Genomic DNA, 7,749 nt, shown 5'->3' on the forward strand with positions numbered 1-7,749 from the left:
TATCCAAGTTTTATTCTGTTGGTAGCTGCATTTGAATTTATTATATCCTGTAATGTTTTAAAGCATGTTCCCTTAAAACCAACATTTTAACTGTTTACTGTAAAAATGTGTCATGTAAAAAACTAGCAGTAAACCATCAGGAGTTTAGCTGGAAATCCAGCAGCTGTACAGACTTTCAGGAGATAAAACTGTTGCTTTTGATTATGCAGCGCCTCCCTGTGGCTCAAGGATGCAATTCCAACAATAAAGTTATGTTATGGCATCATAGACCCACCAGGGGGCGCTAATAGTGATGTCTTTGGTTGTGTTTGAAATTATTTCTGATTATCAACATGTTGATTTATTTGTAGATTACAAATTTGTTTCAGACATACACAAAATAAAAATCTTGGTGTTCCCATGTGGTCCCAAAGCTCCATAATATAACTCTCCATGACAAGGTCACAAACAAGAAGAAGCATCTGTTACAACATAAAAATACTAAGTACATCAATTTAGTTTTTTTTGTTAGGTTTTTTTTTCTCTCCTTTTTTCGCTAATCTTCGGCATACCCCAAACCTTAATCACCACCAAAGCCCCATCCCCATCATATTTATGTTTTGGGAATTATAAGTTTTTAAAATACATAACAAATCTTTTAAATAATCAAAGAAACGCCTACCACCCGCGCTTCACCCGGCCACTCAGATCATGTCATGGTCCATGTGATTTCTACATACAGTCAGAAACTCAAAGCATCTTATGAGGCTCCTTAACAGCTGATAGGAGTCCATAACAATGGCTTGTACCCTGACTTTATATTGTCAACCACAGTAACTGCAATATTGTTTTCTTCTTATGTGTCTTATTAATAGATATTGCACATGCATCTTACTGTCTACCTCACAACAGTTTTCTTTTGCACAGCCGATCATTTATTGTTGAATGTTGCACCTTATGTAGCACACTGCACATTTATGTACATAGATTATTTACTCAGTTTTTTATCCTATCTTTATGTTTATCTTTCTCATTCAGACACAGCCTTGGTGTAGGCACAACGGCCAATGATTCTTTTCAGTGGAAGGTATGTTGCACAGGAAAATTGTTTAAAACCTACTTCCCAACAGAGCACGACTGACTTTGACTGTAATAATATCTATCTCTATGTTGTTTGAACCATTTTACCTCAGCCACAGTATGCTCAGTTTTAACTGTCCCACCATCTTTTTTCAGAAAGACTATGAACCTAAACATTCTGGAAATCAACGGTGGTCGAGCTTCAGCTTTCAGATCAATAACAGGTTCTCCAGTCTTCTCATCATTTTTAAGCCACCTTGCAAATATACATGACTTTGCATCAGCTCTGTAGTCTCCTGTGTGCATCTGTCGAACCAGATGGCATTAAAAGATACCCTGTGTACACAGTCATTTTTGTACAAAGTCTTAAACATTAAAAGGAGTACTTCACTTCGGTGGAAAGGTGGAAGCAGAGTCTCTAAAGTATCATCAAATGTGAAGTCACTGCTAACGGTGTAAGCTGACAGTTTGGTTTGTAACTTATACAGCGGCAGTAACTAGCTTTCCTGCAACTACAGTCTAAGTTAGCCACTAATACCTGGTAATCTGGAGTGGATATGGTATCATTACCTGAAATAGTCTAAATCAAAATAAGGTTTTGCCTGTACACTTTAATATAGAATATTAGAAAGTGAATAATTGTATATTATGCCTTTTATAATGTACAATTATTCACTCTCTAATATTTGCTAAAATCACTGAAAATCTGACCACACCAAGACATACATCTATCTGTGATCTGTGTTCTGTTAGTATAATGTAATCCTCAGCTAAGTACTGCAAAGTTTTTTTTCTATTTATAAATGTATATAATCAAATCCAGCTACATTTGACATTAAACAGATTTAGCAGCAGTTTTTTTCTTTAAACAGCAACAGTTGAAATGTTTCTTCATATATATTTAAAAAATCCAATATTAATAATAAAGAAGGACGAAATGTTCAGGATTTACTAATTAAAAGGTAAAAAGTCAGCAGGATGAATTTAAAGCTGTGAAGCTGCTTCCTTCTAAACACAGAAGGAACAATATGTGATGAATATCAGCATCAGGTGAACAGACAGAAAGCAGGATGAGAATCTCACAGCTTCTAGAAGGTGAGGAGAGAGAAATATTCACAATATGTACAATAACTTCCATCCATGCAGCTTCACTGCTTCATTATCCAGGTTTCTGACCTATAAATTCTCTAAATCTGCATTCTTAGCTTGACTGTATTGGCTTCATCTGCATCATAAAAAGTTTCTTGATGTCTTTTGGGAGCAGTTTCCCGTCCAAAAATTACAATGTTTTGCCATCTGCATGGGCTTAGACAGACAAAGAGAAAGTCGGGACTTCTTCTTCCTTCTTAAGTTCCAGACAGAAAACGTCTCTTCATTTTAATAAACCCAATCTCTCGTGATTACATCAGATGCACCGCTGCAGCAGGGAAGAGAGACAGGGACGCCATGTTTCTGTCATCAAAACCAGCGGCCAGCAAAGTGAAAAAAAAAAAAAAACATTAACATGCCATTAAAAATATTAACAGCATTAATTAAGAGTTGCATTAACGCACAATTAACGCGTTAACGTGCCCAGCACTAATTTTTAGTTTTTCCTTTATTTCTAATATCATATTGTAGAAAGTGGGTGCCAGCATTGTCCAGAATTCTTTGTAGAATTCTGCTGGGTAACCATCTGGACCTGGAGCTTTATTCTTGGGCATATGCTGGAGAGCTTCATGGAGTTCGCAGACTGAAAGGGGGGAATCCAAGACCATTTTATTTTCATGTTTTAATTGTGGAAGATTGATGTTACTAAGAAATTTATCAATATTATCATCTGTTGTAGTTAGTTGTGATGTATATAATGTTTATAGAATTCTTTGAAAGTGTTATTTATCTTGTCAGGGTCGTGGCTGATGTTTCCTTCTGGATCTCTGAGGAGATGGTTGTTTTGTCCTTATTTGTTTTTAACTGATTAACCTTCCAGATTTGTTGCCATGCTCAAAGTTCTCCAAGCGAAGTCTTTACACCAAGAACTGCGTCTTTTTATCTATTATTTCATTAATTTCAAGTTTAGCTTTCCTTATAGCATTTAGTGTGTGTTCTTCTGGGGAAACATGGTTATCGTCCTCTAAGGATTTAATTCTGAGTTCTAACTCTGAAATTCTCTAAGTTTCCTTCTTTTTCTTATAAGAAGAGAAGGAAATTATTTTCCCTCTCTTTACTGCTTTTCCTGCTTCCCAAAGAACACAAGTTTCTGGCAAGTTGTTGTTTTCTAGATATAAGGACCATTCTCTTTTAAAGTAGCTGATAAACTCAGGATCTTTAAGTAATGACGTATTAAATCTCCAGTTTCTAGTTGCTGGTTTATTGCTCTTACTTCTCAGAGTGAGTGATACTGGTGCGTGATCACTGATGCTAATGGGATGGATTCTGATTTCTGACATGTCATCCATCAGCGTTGATACTTTTAATAAAAACAGCAGGTTGTGCAGGTTCAGAGAGACTAGATTTTTCAAGACCTCTGACTGATCAGAAGCTGTACCCTCATCAATATCTTACAACATATGAGAAGAAACAACTCACAAGCGTGTTGTTTTTAGTGGAGTTGATGCCAATGGGCCTCTTTCATAGCTGAAAAAAGCAAATATTGCATCATTAACAGTTTTAAAAGCAGCAGTATTTTTTTACTGGAAAAAAAAAACAAACAAAAAAAAAACTTATTTTGATTTGTGGAGTCAGTCTGCCAAAACCTACTGACTTAGAAGGAAATGGTAAAAACCACGCTTTACAATATGAGGCCCAGCAGCTATTGTATGATGGTAGGCCTGAGGACAACAAATGAAGACGAATGTGCAATTACAGATTAATATTACATTGGCAACATTTCCTTCTCTGAGCAACAGCTTTTTTAAGCAACCCCACAGTTTTTTACATAATATTCAGATTTCATAGTTACTTAGCTTAGCAGTTAGCGATGACTTTCACCCACTCTCAGTCTCTGCTCATTAGAGAACCGCTGGTTAGAGAACCGCTGGTTAGAGAACCGCTGGTTAGAGAACCGCCCCGGTTCGATGGTACCGCTGACTAAGCTATAGTTGATTGTACTTCACTTTAGATAAGAGTCTGCAAAGTACCCATAAAGTACATATAAACATAAATAATGTTTGCTTTCATATAAACTGCCAATGTTTGTTCACTGTAGGTCATTTGCCACCTGGGGCTGGGACGCTGCTGTGGAGAAGAGGAGGTAGCAAGAGAGAAATGTAAATGTAAAAAGTTTTCTGCATCCCTCATTTAAGCCTCTTCATTGCTGCATTCCATATTTTAAATAATGATTTCTTGTATAATCGGTTTCCTGTTGCCAGATGTGAACGGTATCAGTGTAAACACCAATGAAAACACATGTATAATGTAACGTACTTTAATTCAGTGAAGATATCTTTGCTTATTTAAAAGCTGTTTTACTAGTGTTTTAAATTGCACTTTATAGTAACAGGTATGGGGGAGACATGCAAAGACACATGAATGTGTGCTGATGGTTTCTATTGTTATCAACTGAGTTAGATAGTGGAGGCCACGGTACTTTGTTTCACAAATGAGGCCTTTTAAAAGGCATTTAATAGCATAAAAGTATGATGACATGCAAACATGCAGGTGAATGTTATTTTGGATTTGGGTTTTGGAAGAACTTGGATGGATTATCCTAAATGAATATGTTAACGGAGCAGCGCTCCCATCAGGCCGTATGTAGGAAGGTCATCTACCTAAAATAAATAAATAAACATACGTTCATGTGCAGTCCGAGGAGGATCCTGCGTTGGATGCAACAAAGTTTACTGGTGGGGTTAAGTAAGGAGTAAACAAAAGAAAGTAAAATCAAGAGCTGGAAATTCATTCTGTAAAGTAAACCGGGCAGAAGAATCACCGTCAAAAGCTGGTACGTCACTACTGGTAAATGCAAAACGTTAGTGCTCAATTTGGATTAAGATTTACCCACGATAGTGTTCACTACCGAAAGTGGTGTTTAGTGTGCACTACGCACTACCCTCCAGTGCACTCACATAAGTGTACGGTTTGAGACACACTAACATCTGACCCATTGTTGGTCAAGCTCTGACAATTAATCCATGCCATGATTGTGACATTGCATTGAATTGAATGGACGTTGCAACATGTGCCTAACTTTACTGAAAACAAACATTTGACTCCATGTTGTTACTTGCCTGTCCAGGAGAAGAAGAGCTAGCTCAGAGTTAAACTGGAGTTCCTTTAGCTCCAGCAGTGCTCTTACCCTTGAAAATGCAAGGCCAACGCTAATCTGTGTTTTGTCTCTTTCCTTAACGGACAACTTATCTGCCAAAGACTGTTGTTTCTTTGAAGGTACTGTTGGATCCTGGTCATCTTCAGGTGGAGTCCAAGAGCAGAGAGGAGGCGAGGACTTACATGCACGTACATGCACGCATTGCCGGACTGGCTGACAATAACAAGAGGCTGGTTATCAATACAGAGATGCTGTGTGACATTATGCTTTATGCCAGATGAAATTACACGTCTAGGTCTGTGCATGACATTTCTTAAATTCTTTCTATCTGAAATAAGTAATAATCACTCACTGCTCCTTTAAACTGTTTTAAACTACTTTTAAATACTAAAAGTATAGTTGTTCTGAATCATCATGTCACTTCAAACAGCAACTTTTCAACTTAACTTGTGCTGGTGTTCTTTTATGAGACAGTGATGAGTTTAATCAAGATGTCCTAGTTTAGAAATTGCTCAAAATTAGTGATTTTTATTATTTTCTGTATAGTACTATGACAACAATTGGAAACTATCCAAATGAAACATACCTTATATGTCCTTCAGTGACAGAACTGTTACAGGAACTTTTATGCTTGGTGAACTGGCTTGTATAAACACAGTTATTTTCATTGTTTCACAGTGAATTGGCTGAAATTAATTGTGTCTGTAATGTGACTTTGTTGTGAATTGGTGCTATACAAATAAAGCTGAGTTAAAAAGAATTTAATCATTCAGATCATTTTCACTATAATCACTTTCTACTTTCAAAAGTGTTGGTGGGAATCATCCATTAACTAACTGCTCATTAACCTGTCCTAAAGTAAGAGCTTTTTTAGTAAACTTTGTGAAAATGTTAGTAGAAATCAAAGTCTTCACAATGTTATCTTGAAGAATTTGAATAATTTCTGCAATTGTTTAAAAGATTTAAAAGAAGAATGCAGAAAAGGTGAAAAGTTACATTTTGATGTCAAAAACACAAAATGTCTTCTAACCTCAACGCGAAGAGTAAAAGTACTAAATTAATCATGTAGCTAATCTGTAACCACTATTTTGGAACTTTCAGGACGAATATCTTTAAACAGAACCCTTTAGAGGATGAGATGTAGCCATTGCAACAACCAGCCCTGTTCGCCTATGCAGCCATGATGGCTTGTGTCCTGTAATTTCCATCAACAAGTAAAGAAAAATGTGGTTATTTAATTTCAGCTATATAAGATATTATGTGTAGGCAATCACACCAATTAAATATATATATTTCATGGATTTAAAAGACCAGCTCAGGCAGTGAGGGTAAAAAGATCTGTAACTTAGACAACAATATTCAGTTCGAGCACATTAACCTTAATTGTGCCTGTCATGGAAAATATAAGCTTTACTTTAGTAAAAACTCAGTTATACATCTCTTCCATTAATTAACAGACATAAAAAGCACACTGACTACAAGCAGAAAGTCAGGACCAGAGTCGGCATCAAGGTCAATGTCTGGATCATAGTCGAGTACTACATGATCCACACTGAAACATCTTCCTGCAGTACAGCCTGATCACCACTTGGTGTCACTGTAGTCACACTTATGATAAACTATTAATCTTTACATGATCCTGACAATCTTGCTCTAAACAGAGTTTCTCACTTCGCCTGCAAGCATCCAGTTACAGAGACAAACACAAAGACAAAATTTACATGTTTAAACAAATTTAGACTGGCATTGTCTTATAAATTCAGCTAAATGTCAACACTGTTAAAAACATGAATAGATCACAAACAAATAAATAAATAATGTTTTTTTTGCAGTGGTTTCACTCACAGAGGTATGAAAGGCAGTGTTACGTGAATAACAATTCCTTGAATAACGATTATCTCCCTGTCAGGTTCGGCAATTATAAAGACTAAAGAAAATAAGATTACAATAAAAATAATAAAAATATTAAGGGCAGCCATGTATATATCATGTCCCCATTGGTAGAGCAAATCTGTCAAGCAAAATATGGCACAGAGGCCACCGTTCTGTATGTTAGGATGCTGGACAGGACAGGGTTAAAAAAAACAAAAAAAAGAGAAGAAAAGAAAAGAAAAATAACAACTCCTGTCAAAAATAGCATATTTCTTTATTTTAGAGACCCATATTGCACATATTTGCAAATTGTCTAGTTATTTATTTAGCAAATTTCATTCATTATGATATCAAAAGATACTGACTGTGATGTGATATTTCCATGTAAATATACTGGACCAAACACATCTGCAGGTAAGGAAAACACTTTAAAACAAGCAGGTTCGGTAATGGGTGATTGAGGTTTATTTATGCCATTTAGGAAAAATAGAGGGACATATAACCATCAATATTTTGCAGGTTCAGAGACATCCTGGAATAAAACACATTCAGCTGAGTCAGTGATTTATCCA

The sequence above is a fragment of the Melanotaenia boesemani genome, chromosome 5, assembly GCF_017639745.1.
Source record: "Melanotaenia boesemani isolate fMelBoe1 chromosome 5, fMelBoe1.pri, whole genome shotgun sequence".
NCBI lineage: Eukaryota > Metazoa > Chordata > Actinopteri > Atheriniformes > Melanotaeniidae > Melanotaenia > Melanotaenia boesemani.